Below are 12,204 nucleotides of genomic sequence, written 5' to 3' on the forward strand. Positions count from 1 at the left end.
AGAAGAGTTGCCATTTGAGTTCTTCAGCAAATTTTACCTTTTATGTTCAGTTATCTGTGAATACGTGAGTGATTAGTACATGCTGAATAGAATAATGAGGGTTTTTTCTCTATGTTTGATAACTTGTGGTGGCTTTCAAATGCAGAATTATCTAGTTATACCCTCCAAGGCTCACAGTGTAAGCAGTTTCTGCAGCTTCACATATTTATGCAGATATTAAATGCCTCCTGTGCTGTTACTGCTTGGAAAACTGTACTTGGAAGTTTGAAGGGAAAACTGTAGTCATGGCATTAGCCATCATTCCCTAATGCAGGATTAGCACAGTGGGGGAAACTGTAGCACGAGCACTAAAGTTTCATGTAGAGAGTTTGGAACAGCATCTTGAAGAACATTGCTCGTGAGTTAGAAAGTGTTGGGTTCTACTAGATATTGGAGAGTAGGTATAATGTTATAAAACAACTGTCAGTGCAGTGAAACTGTTACTGAGGCCAAATTATTCAGTTCACCCGTTTCACAGATGCATATATATTTGACATGAATTGTATACTTTATATGATGGATGATAAATTCTATGAACAGCAGATTGTTTAAAGGCCTTTACAGTAGAGTTTGAACACATAGAGTATTCATTAATGAGACATGGAAACAAAGGGCTTGTACATCATTGTTTATTTTTTACCTACATGTTTATTACTATTTTGCCTTGAGCCCAAACAGTAATGAGCTATATTGTTCTTATTAGTATGCAGCCATCAAGCAACAACTAGCCCATGTCTCAAGGTACTTACAGTCTAAATAAATGAGGTGGATATTTTTATGAAACATAAGGTGCACGTAGACAAGTGCAAGGAAAGTAAAAAAACTTCCACAGAAGTAAAGTTGGCTGCACTAACTGTGTCATGCAGCATATGGTGAGGAAGCTGCTCCCATGACCGTCATGGCTGCTTTCAGCTCTGATGTTATCTCTTTCTGATAGAGTTCTGTTAATTAAGTATCTGAGGTTCAGTTAGCTTAGGCTGGCATCAGGTACATGAAATTTAAAGGCAGAAAAGTGATATATGACAAAAAAAGTATTTAGAGTGAAACTTACATAAAGTAATGACCTCATCAGCATCTGGACATACGGTCATAAATTCATTTTGCAGTTGCTTTATCAGTTTTGGTTGTTGGTTACTCAGTGCAGTTATGTTGGGAAGGAGGGATCTGCAATATGAGTTCTAAATGATCTCCTCATTTTCACAAGACTGACAATGTTCTCTCCAGCATGTCTGTGTTTATACTGAGAACCTGGTTTTAGGACTGTATCATTTTGGAATAACAGAAAAGAGTGGTCAGTGATTTATTTCTTATACCTTTTGTCACACTCAGAAGTTCTTCCTGAAAGTTAGCATACACATGGTGTCACCATTGACAAAGTGTAAATCTTGTTGGCATTTTTTCAACTGCATTGTTATAGCAATATATCGTTTTTATGCTTGAGTTTAAATACAGAGTTGCTTTTGAATTATCTTGCTAAGTGTGAAAGTAAGATGTTTCCTCAACTTTAAGATATTTTTGGCACTGGGACTGTTTTTTTCATTCTGTGTTTGTACAGTGCCTACAACAGCTAAAGTCATTGTCTGTAATTCTCTGTGTACCCTTTTGTGCCTCCTGGCAGGAGATCTCCTAGTTATTAAAAGAGAAGGGTGGAAGGGATCAGTTCGGTCATTCAAAACAATGAAGTTCAGTGCAGAAAAACTTGTGAAGCAGCTCACTCTGGAAAAGAGAATTTATTAGAGCTGAACATAAAGAATAAAATGGCAATGAAAGATTAATCTTTCACTACCTTAGGAAAATTGAGTGTGTATATGGATATTTTTTGCATGGATGAATATCCCATCACTTTTTTAATAGTTCTTGTCTCAGGGTTATGTCTTTGTCTGCATTCATAAGCACTGCACGTGAAAAGGGTGTTAATGTGTTCATGTGTATTTTTCACAGTCTTCTTTTTATAGCAGTTTACCAAAAAAGTTGATCCTTATGCAATCAGTGGGACTAAAAGGGTGAGAATAAAATTGGTCTCTTTCAAAGGTTTACAATGAAATGATACCTTGTCCTTCAGGCAGTACACTTTCATCATTCATGTACTTCTTCTGTGGAAAAATATATTTATTACAACACTTCAAGAAAAAAAATATTATGGAGACTATGACTAAGGTGATTAAATTATGTCTCTCCTGCTTTAAATATAATTTTATTCTTTAATGCACCTTTTATAAGAAATTATTACGATGTTTTGTCTAATTTAGTGTAAGGGAAAGGCTGAAAAATAACTTGGTAGCTAATCACATAATAATAAGTTTGCAGATAATATTGCTTTCAGTGATGGCACATTTAATTTTCAGCTAACAAGTTATATGTTTACATTACATTTTCATTTACTGTCTATCACCAAAAAAAAAGTTGTGGAAACCACCCATGTGGAACTGATACTTTGAAAAGATCCGCATTTTGCTGTTTTGTGAGCTTTGGGCCACTTGAGCTCCCAGTGGCAATGAGCTCCTCAGGACTGACTTTGATGGACTGTCTGCAGGCCGGCGTGGTAGCATTCCACAGAGTGCAAAACCATACCAGTGATTTCTGTGAGGGCACTGGGAACTGTTAGTAGAGTTTGGAAGTGGAGATTGAAATTTGTCCATTCAGCCACAGCAAAAAGTTGTGAGTACCTGTCTACTTTAATAAAGAAATAGCTTTGCACCAGAGCATCGCAGAATCAAGTCACATGCCAGTCACAGTCAACTTCGGCACTTGTACAAATTGCATGTGTGTAATCAAAGATGGAAGTTGTTTTCCTATTGCCTTTGGATGCAAAATGCCTGCTCAACTAAAATGAAGCAAATTGCAAAAGGTCTTGCACATAAACTGTCACTCACATATAACATCTACAGCTAAGCAGTGCATAAAGACTCAGCAGAAGTGTTTGTATTAGTGGAAGTAATGCAGAGACACATCTGTCAACAGCCTGTCAGCTTCAGGGTAGAAAATGTACATTTAAGCTTCAACACTTTGAACAAATTCTATCAATCTGTTTTTTAAGAGACTTTCCTCAAATTTTTTGTCTGATGTGAGTTGTTGCAGCTGTAAGGCAAATATAATTCAAGTCTTTGTACTATAGTAAAAAAAGGTAATGATTTCAAGCAAAATCCTAAAAGATTGTTTCTTTATTTAGGTAAGAATTGCAGGATTTCATCTATTGCTGTAGTAAGACCAGAAGTGATTTTATACTGATTTTTAAAGTGAAAATTTCCTGAAATGACATAAATTTAAAAATAAGGAAAACAAGGAACATTAATCTGTTTTTCATCTTCTGCGGCATTCTAAATTTTTCAACTTTAAAACTGAAGGTTGGGACACCAGTGATTTGGGTTGTCCTTTGCTGTGTCAGATGTGCTGTACATCTGGGCACTGGAGCGGGCAAAGAGGGTGGTTGCTCCCAGCAGAATTAAAATCTTCCATATGTGACATCCATGATGTTTTGCTTGTTTGTTCAGGACTAAGCTGATCACCAGACTTGTATGACAGTGAGGAATGTTTTGCTTGGTTAATGAATAGAGATAAAGGGTAGAGATAACTACCTGGTTTGGAGTTTGGTATTTCTGTTTACCTTCCTCAGCAAGTAGGTTCTTTCTTAGTGTCGTCAGAATTTCAGGTAAGAGATTTCTGCTATTGTTGGAGAACAGGACATTGTTGTTTCATTTTGTTTCTTGTTATCTGGGGCTAATTCCAGCCAAAAGGGGTTGGTACTTTGTTACAGCTCTTATTGTAAAATCTTCAGAAGTGTTTTGTGGTCTGAGAAATAGGTGGTCACATGTTTGTAACTGCAAAAGGTTTAATTCAATGACTTTAGTTTTCCATTTTAGTCCTGTGAACTGGCCCAGAAAAAAGGAAGAACATTTTGTTTTCTGTAAAATTTGTATTTCGGTATAAATGAGCCATTACCTCTGACAGAAAGAGCTGCTATTTGGGTTTAAGTGCAAATGGGTTTTGAGTGAAGAACCATCTTTGGCAGTATGATGTTAGAGTAACCTAGATTTAAAGTGTAAGTTTTGTTTTGTTTTGTTTTGTTTCTTTCCTTTGCTTCCAAGTTATGCCGGTGGGCTGTGGTTTAATGAAATTCTTCAGGCATAGGTGACAACTGGTCCTTCGTTTTGGCCATGCCTACACCAGTCTTAAAGAACAGTCTGAGAGTGGCCTGATTGCCATGATTCAAAGGGTTTGCATGCAGTTTGTGAAATGCGCACCTGGCTTGGCCCAACAGCGTGTTACCACACGTAGCAACAGGCTACATCACCAGGTCTCATTAGGCACACACATCCCTGCATCCTTGAAGAGTCCCTGCAGCTCCATGGGAGGCTGGTTCATTGCCTATGGCCAGGACATCTTATTTTGAGATTTAATTCAGGTCAGCAGTTCGGAGAAGATGTAGCTGTACCCAGTGAGTTCCTTTTGTGCTTGGTTATCAAGTCACACACTTTTTGTGTGTTTCAAATGAATTCACTAGAAACTTAGTTGAAAAGATGATCTTGCTCACATCTAGAAACAATTCTAGACAATCTTATCCCTGTGTAAATGGTAAATACCTATCTATGTTCTCCTTTAATTATGTGGTTCTAGCTAGGTTTAAGATTACTTTTTCCCCTAATGGTCTGAATTATTTACAATTTAGAGTCTTGTCAACATTTCAAGCTACTGCTTCTTGTGCTGTATTTGAAATCCTTTGGATTAACATTTGTGTGACTCAAATAAGGCATCTTTTTTCCTTCTGTCACATCTTCAAACAGAAAGACTACCCCACACTTGGTCAACATATCATATAAACATTATTTTCTAAAGCACATTTAACTGGGTCAGTCTGTCTTGCCTGATACTTTTAAATTAGTTGATTTCACATCTTCTCTATTCAACCAAGGGACATTCACGAATAATAGAAAATTATTATGGTATTCACTCTTTTTCTTTTCAAAGAGGAGCCTTAACAATCTTTTGTAAAGCATGAGATTTATGGCAGAGTTGACTAAGAGCCTAGGTTTTCTGTCACTTGGGCCTTTTCTCGTCTGTTGTCAACTTAACCGTCTTCCTTTTAAGCCAGCTCTCATATACACATTTAAAAAAAAACGCCCCAGCCATAAGTCCCATTCCTCATCTTTTTTTTTTCCATAAAAGACAAAGAAGAATAAAGGTACGATAATATCTTTCCACTCATTTCCAGCTGTCTTGGTTATCTTGGCTATCCATTTTAAGAATACTTTGAGTTTTGGGTGTATACAGAGGCCATGTTCCCTGCTTTAAAGGAATAAATACAGCATATAAATGTATACAGCAGAACCAAGCAGGCCCCGAAGAATAACAGAGGGACACATACTGACAGCAAGTTTTTGCCTACTTCAGCTCTGGTTTGCCTCAGACTTTCGTCTCCTACCATGCCATGGATTACTGTAGTTAGTCTGAATAGGTAGTAGGAGGGTAAAATTTCTACTGGAGTAATTGCCTGACTGAATTCAAAAGCGAGTTTCTTTCACATGTTTTGCTGATAAGTTTGGTTTCCTGCATCATATTCTGTCCACTTTATCATGAGCAGCTGTGACTGGAGCACAGGAAAATCATATTGTACTGAGGAAATGAATGTACATCCTCCAAAAGCAGCAGAAGACCCGTGTCTGTTACATCTTCCCTAGAAAGGAAGCACTGACTGTGCTATGTTAGCAAGTTGTTTGGTGTAATAAAAGCAGAACAATGGGTAAAAGTGGCTGATCCTAAACTATTTGTGAGCATACTGTATTGTTGTCCAAAGGGCACCAATCATTTGTTTGGACTGGTTTTCCCACTTGAATTTGAGAGCATTTAAGATACACTTAGGCTGGAGCTTTCTATTTAGTTTTCTCCAGAAGAAATCTAGTTTGCATGCATGAAAACCTCCCTGCAAACTGTGGCAATGGGCACTAACTAGAGAAAACAAATTCATTCTTGTCAAAGTAGTCCAAACGTCATCTCTTCACAAAATGCAAGATTTAATTCCAGCACTTTTTACAATCATTTTATTAAGCTATTTTTCAGTTTGTAAAATATTGTCTTGATCAGCCAAATGTGATAAAATGTTGCTTGGAAATGATCCAAGACTGGCAAAATCCCATGATAGCTCATATGTCCTATATGAAGATTAATAAATAAAAATTAAAAAGTAAAACAGTACCACAGTACATCCAAAACTTATGGTCAGATATAATTAAATACAAGAAAATATTCAGAACAGTAAAAAGATGTTCTGAATGCCCCTTCATTCTCCACTGTGTGAAAGGTTACCTTTCCTCTGCATATGAGGCCTCTAGGATGCTACTTTAACACCAACCAGTGCATTTAAAATACTCCATGTTGTTTGTTTGGTTGTTTGAGGGGTTTTGTTTATTTGTTTGTTTATAGGGGGGATTGTTTGTTTTTGTTTCTGTTGGTTGATTGGTTTGGTTTTTTTGTTTCTGTTTTTTAGAAACAGTTCAGGATATGCCAGTATTGAGATAATGATTCTGTGCAATCAGTTCTTTAGAATTTAAAGAGGTACATCTCCATTAAATTTTGATACCTGGGCATACTTTCTCCAAGGACATACTTGTCCCTGGAGATTAATTTATTTTTAGCGTATGTGTTACTAAAAATTTTAGAACTCTGCATTTTCCCCTAAAGAAAAATATGAAAAATAACTGCAGAGGTAGACATAGCCCATATGATCATCCCAAAAAGTAAAAAAAAAATAAAAAATAAAAAAATAAAAGAAAGAAATGAGCTGAGCAGTAATCTTTGGGCTAGGCATGTATTGTTAATAATCATCACTGCATTAATATTATAACTTCATAAAATGTCTACCAGAGCTCTGCAATTTTACTTCTTATCTCTGGAGATACTTTCCAGGCCAGATTCTCTCATGCTATCAGTGTTTCAAATTGCAATGTGGTCTAAAAACACTGTTCATTTGTTTGGTTTTGTATTCATTTGTTTGTTCATTCTTTTGGTTGTTGTTGTTGTTTCTAATTCATAAGGCTTGCCAATACTAGATCTAAGTTTACCTTGGTTCTGATCCTCAAAATCATTCTATTCAGAGATTGTTTTTTCCGAGATAATGATTTCATATTAAAAATAATTTGTTAAGATAAATAACTATTTACAGTTATGAATTATACTAGGTGTAGGCATATGGGTTTACATACTGATGCTGCAAAATCAAATTTTAGTATGAAATGTTGAGAAAAAGTCTCTTCTACTGCACTTGTTTCTTAGTCCAGCAGAACATTTTTTATTGATAAACTAAAACTTTTGCAATTACTACTTTTTAATGGAAGTTTACTTTCCATCTGCCAACTGGAAGTAGATATATTAGGTCAAATTAGTCATTGTCGAACTGGAAGGCAGTTTTAAGTGGGTCAAACAAGAGTTTGTCATAGGCTTGACTTTTTAATAATTCAATGTCAATTTAGAGTATGGAGAAAGCACTCGTATAGCTTTGCTGATGAATATAGGAAACACAATTACTTTGGAAACCAGAATTGCAATTCAGAGCAATGTTCCAAAATCAAATTCAGTAATGATACAAACAGTACAGGTACAAAAGAAAAAAAATATCCAGAAATATAGCTGTTTATGCAAAAGCAGTACTGAAAATGTTCAGGTGTAGTAGCAAAAGTTCAGACTTAATATGATTTTAAAATATTCAGTGCTTTCATGAAAAGCAGTGATGTTCTTGGTAAATGCTGACAACTTGTGCACATATAAGATACATGCTGTAATTGTTCTACCCTACTCAGTGATTGGTGAGACTTCAGCTATGATGCTACATGCAGTTTAGGTCAGCACCACTTCAGAGTTAGAGGGACTGAAAAAATTTGAAGTTGAGCAAAAGAGAAGGGATGAAAGGTTTATACAGTAAGACATTGTTTGAAAGGCTGAAGGATCTGGTTGTGTTAATCTTGGAAGAAAGCCACAGCTGGACAAGATAACAGACTGTCACTGTGTTAAACATTGCTGTGACTAGGACAGCTACTAACCACCCTTCACATCCAGGGGAGGCAAGAAATGGATTATCACAATTTGTGGCATGGGATATTTAGTTGATATGAACAAGAACATTATAACTGCAATAGCACAAATGTCTTAGAATCAATATATTTTAGTGAAACTGGTTTACATCTGAATAGTGGGTATAACATAAAGAGATAGATAGCCTACCTTACTGATTTCTCTTCCAAGACAAGAATGTCTTGAACAGTATGAGTAATAGTATTATCTTTAAAAATTGAATTCTAAAATTAAATACAACTTTCTTTACTCTTCAAGGCTCTTCTCACACATTGTTATCCACATCATTGCTGTCAATTTGTGTTGATACAGCATTCGTCACAGACTGCTCAAGTAAACTAACCCCTCAGACCTTATAGGGTTCTTTCTAGAATTTGAATGACCTCAGTGATAACAGTCTTTGTTTAAAAGATAGGAAGCTGAGGCAAAGAAAATACATCCATAATCAAATAGCCTAAATGCCACCTATCTTATTCTACCCTTTAGCGGAAGGGGCATTTATTCCCCATTTTGCTTTCCTCTTTTTACATTTCTCTTCAGAAGCCTAGAGGTCTAGTATCTTCCTTGACTGACACAAGGACGTAGGCTACCTAGTTAAGGTATGAAGGACTGGAAAGATTATATTTAATGTTAGATATTGGTGGTGTAAAATCACACCTGACCTGGTCACTGTAGAGTCCTGTAATAGTCAGCAGGCAAAAATATTGTGTTCTCAAATCTGGCCTGGAGAGACCAAGATAGTTTTTCCTTTGTTCTTATCTACTTGGTTCAGTTTTTCCAAATAATTTCCAGTTTCCTTACCAGGAAGGAGTTGTACACTGGTAAACTTTTTCGTACTCTCAAAAAAGTGATTTACCTACTGCAATGTTCAGCTGAGGGAGTGGATCCATAATGTAAGTGCTTTCAGTCTCTCCATTTAGAATGAACGGGAATTAACAGTAGCCAGTTTGCTCAGTGCTGTGATGCCTAAGTCAGCCATTTAGAAACTCCAAATACAAGGGTATGTCTGAAACATTGTCACAGGATATGGCTTAGACACCTCTGTGAAACTGATGCAGAGCCTGAAATTTCTGTCTTCTTATTCCTCCTCTCCATATGAGACTGCAGAGGAAGCTTGCCTTTTGGCTCTCCTTCTCCAGAACTTCTTGCATTTTGTACAGACTGAATTCAGGTCTTGGTTCAATTTCTGTTCACATTCTCCATCTGTCTGTATCTTCTCTCTGATCTCCTTGCTAAACTCTACTTCTGTTTCCCAGCCAGTCTCTCTCTGACACCTTCTCTCATCCAGTCTAAATGGTTCCTATCAAAATACAGCTTTTATTATCTCACCTTACTCACTTTGCAAGCTGTTTGCAAATGCTGAATCCAGCTCAAGCATTGACTGTGCTCTTACACTGTCTGGCAAGCCTTTTCCCTGGTGTAGGACCATAAATGCCAACCAGGTTAAATGGGCTAACCATTAACTAAAAGTAAAGGCAGGGTTTGAAATTAAATACCTAGTATGGAGGAAGGTCTGAAAGAGGACTGAATGCTGGTAATTTCCTCAGTATGCGTGAGACAGGAAGTTTAATGGTCTTGGTTTCTCTAAATCTGGATAACTGCTTGATTTAGACAGCAGTTGCCAGAGGTGAAAAGATTATCAGGAAGGGCGATGTACAGGGTGAATCAGAATGAGGGTCACCCACCTAAAATTTAAGCCTAATACAGAGAAGATTAATTTCAGACTCAGTGTTTATTTTCAATTGCTCTATAGCATTAATAAAACAAAGTAACATAAGCCCCAGGAAATCTTAAGGTAGCTTGGAAGTACTGTTTACTTCATAAGTTTTTGGAGCACATTTTCTGAAACCTCTTTCATAGTTGTGTTTTAGCTACATATATATGGTGTAAGAGGGCAACAATGAAATAAAATGATGCTTTTTGTCTGAGTTAAAGTTAGAACTAATAACTGTCTTTTTCAGAAATTTTCCTGTCGGGGTTAATCACTTACATGGTGATATTACATTGATATTCCTTTTATCATACCAAAGTTAAAATGCACAGCCAAAATATCAAGGCCCTCTAAGAAGAACAGAAAGGAATCAATGTGTTTGTCCTTTGCTCGTTTGATCAGTGATGTAGTAACATAGAAAGTTTTATAGTAATGCCTCCAGATATTGCTTTAGGTGTTAAAAGTCATTCTTTTGACAGCAGTAGTGTAGGCTGCTCCATGTCCTTATGTTCTTACAGCCTGTTCGAACATTGCCTGTCTGACAGAACCATAACCCAGACAAAGGAATTCATTTTTATCTTTTTTTTTTTTCCCATTTCTTCATGATTTGACGCAAAACAAAAGCTCACCAAAGAAAACAAAAAGTTTTGACAATGTTATGAAAGTAACATTTTACTTTATATATATGTATCTCTCTCTATGTGTATATATATATATATAAAAAAATATGTAAAAAGGCAAGTGGCTTTTCTGGAGGGTATTTTACAAACAAGACTAATGGTATTTTTGATCTTAGCAACACTGCAATTATGGAACATTCTTGCCTACATTGAAGCTTTTATTTAATAAAAATAAATGCTGCAGTCCCTACTCTTTCACACCTTCCACAGCGTCTTGGCAGCAAATCCATCAGGGTGTTGGTGCCTCTGTTATGTTTTGGAAACATTAACTAGCAAAACTCCTCAGCCATGACAGTGACTGAGAAAAGGATCACCAACAAATTATATTGGGAAGGTTATATGGAGATCATGTAGTCCCACCTGCACCTCAAAGATGGGCTAATTTCAAAGTTAGATCTAATGTCTAGAGGACTTGTCCAGTTGAATTTTGAAGGTCTCCAAGGATGGAGATTTCACTGTCTCATTGAGCATCCTGTTCTGGGATGTCATTGCTCTCATAGCAAAGAATGCTTAATTTCCCTTTTGCAACTTGTGCCTTTTGTGCATCTCTTAAAAGAGTCTGATTCTGTCTTTTTAGTAGTGCAGCATTTCAGAGCTGAAAACAGCAATTAGCTGGTTTTTCCAAGCTGAAGAAGCTCAGTTCGCTTCACCCTTCTTCTTTGAAAAAAAGCACTCTTCTCATGCCATCTTAGCTGGGGCTACATTGGGCTATCTAGACAAGGTTTTTCATGCTTTGGGTGGATATAAAACAGGATGGGAAGAGAACAGGAACCCCTCCCATCTGAGTCCTGCTCTTCTAGTTGGTGGTGTTGTTCCCATTAGCTGGAGTGCAGTGACACTCGAACTGCTGTACTGCTTCACTTCAGAGGCAAATTACGTTCCCTCAAGCACTTCCTATGCAGCATTATAAAGAATTACACAGTAGACTTCAGGGAACACCATCCTATGCCCCCCATTAAGCTCTCAAACCCCGTAATTGGGTTAGAGTAATTTGAGAAATTGCTGGATTTTTTTTTTTTTTTTTGCCACTAAAACCTCCTCCTTTTTTTCTAGATTTTTTTTTTTTGATACACTGAAGGTTTGAGAATTCATCCTTTCATAATAAAAACTAGTATCTGTTTATAGGCGTGTGATGCACAAGTAATATATAAATTCAGACATAGTAAAACCTCAATGTCTGTCTTCATTTTAGAGAGAAAATCTATTATAAATGTATTCTAGATTTTTAACTGACAGATTAGAAAATGCTTCTTTCACTCCTGTGTTATGGATATCTGTGATTGGAAATAAAGATCCCCAAAATCCAGTGACAATATTCTGTAAAATATCTCTACAAGATATTTCATTCAAAAATATGATATAAAAAGTATTTTGGTGTTTTATATAAAAATAACAAGAAGCTACAATTGAAGGGGAAGTGATGGAGCACTGCCGAAACACTTCTAATTTACAGCACCATCCCAAATTCAAGTTGGCACCCATTAATGCCTTTTTCTTTAATTTCTTTGAATATGATTTTTAGAATCTTGAAATATTTTCCTTGATTTTGGATTTTTTTTAAATTATTTTAAAGCAAATTTCTTTATTAAAATAGATACAATTTTGCTTGCAGAAGAGTAACTCTGGGACTAGAATGCTTTTGACTCCTATTTCTACTTTGGTTTACAAATTCTTCAAAGATTCTTGAGGTATATGACCTTTGGTCTTGAAGAA

General features: G+C 36.3%; 1 protein-coding gene across 2 annotated transcripts in view; it reads left to right on the plus strand.

Moving 5' to 3' along the window:
- PCLO (piccolo presynaptic cytomatrix protein) overlaps positions 1-12,204 on the plus strand; it is a 353,249-nt gene that overhangs the window by 172,079 nt on the left and 168,966 nt on the right. The window lies entirely within an intron of this gene.

Source organism: Caloenas nicobarica, chromosome 1 (genome assembly GCF_036013445.1).
Source record: "Caloenas nicobarica isolate bCalNic1 chromosome 1, bCalNic1.hap1, whole genome shotgun sequence".
Lineage (NCBI taxonomy): Eukaryota > Metazoa > Chordata > Aves > Columbiformes > Columbidae > Caloenas > Caloenas nicobarica.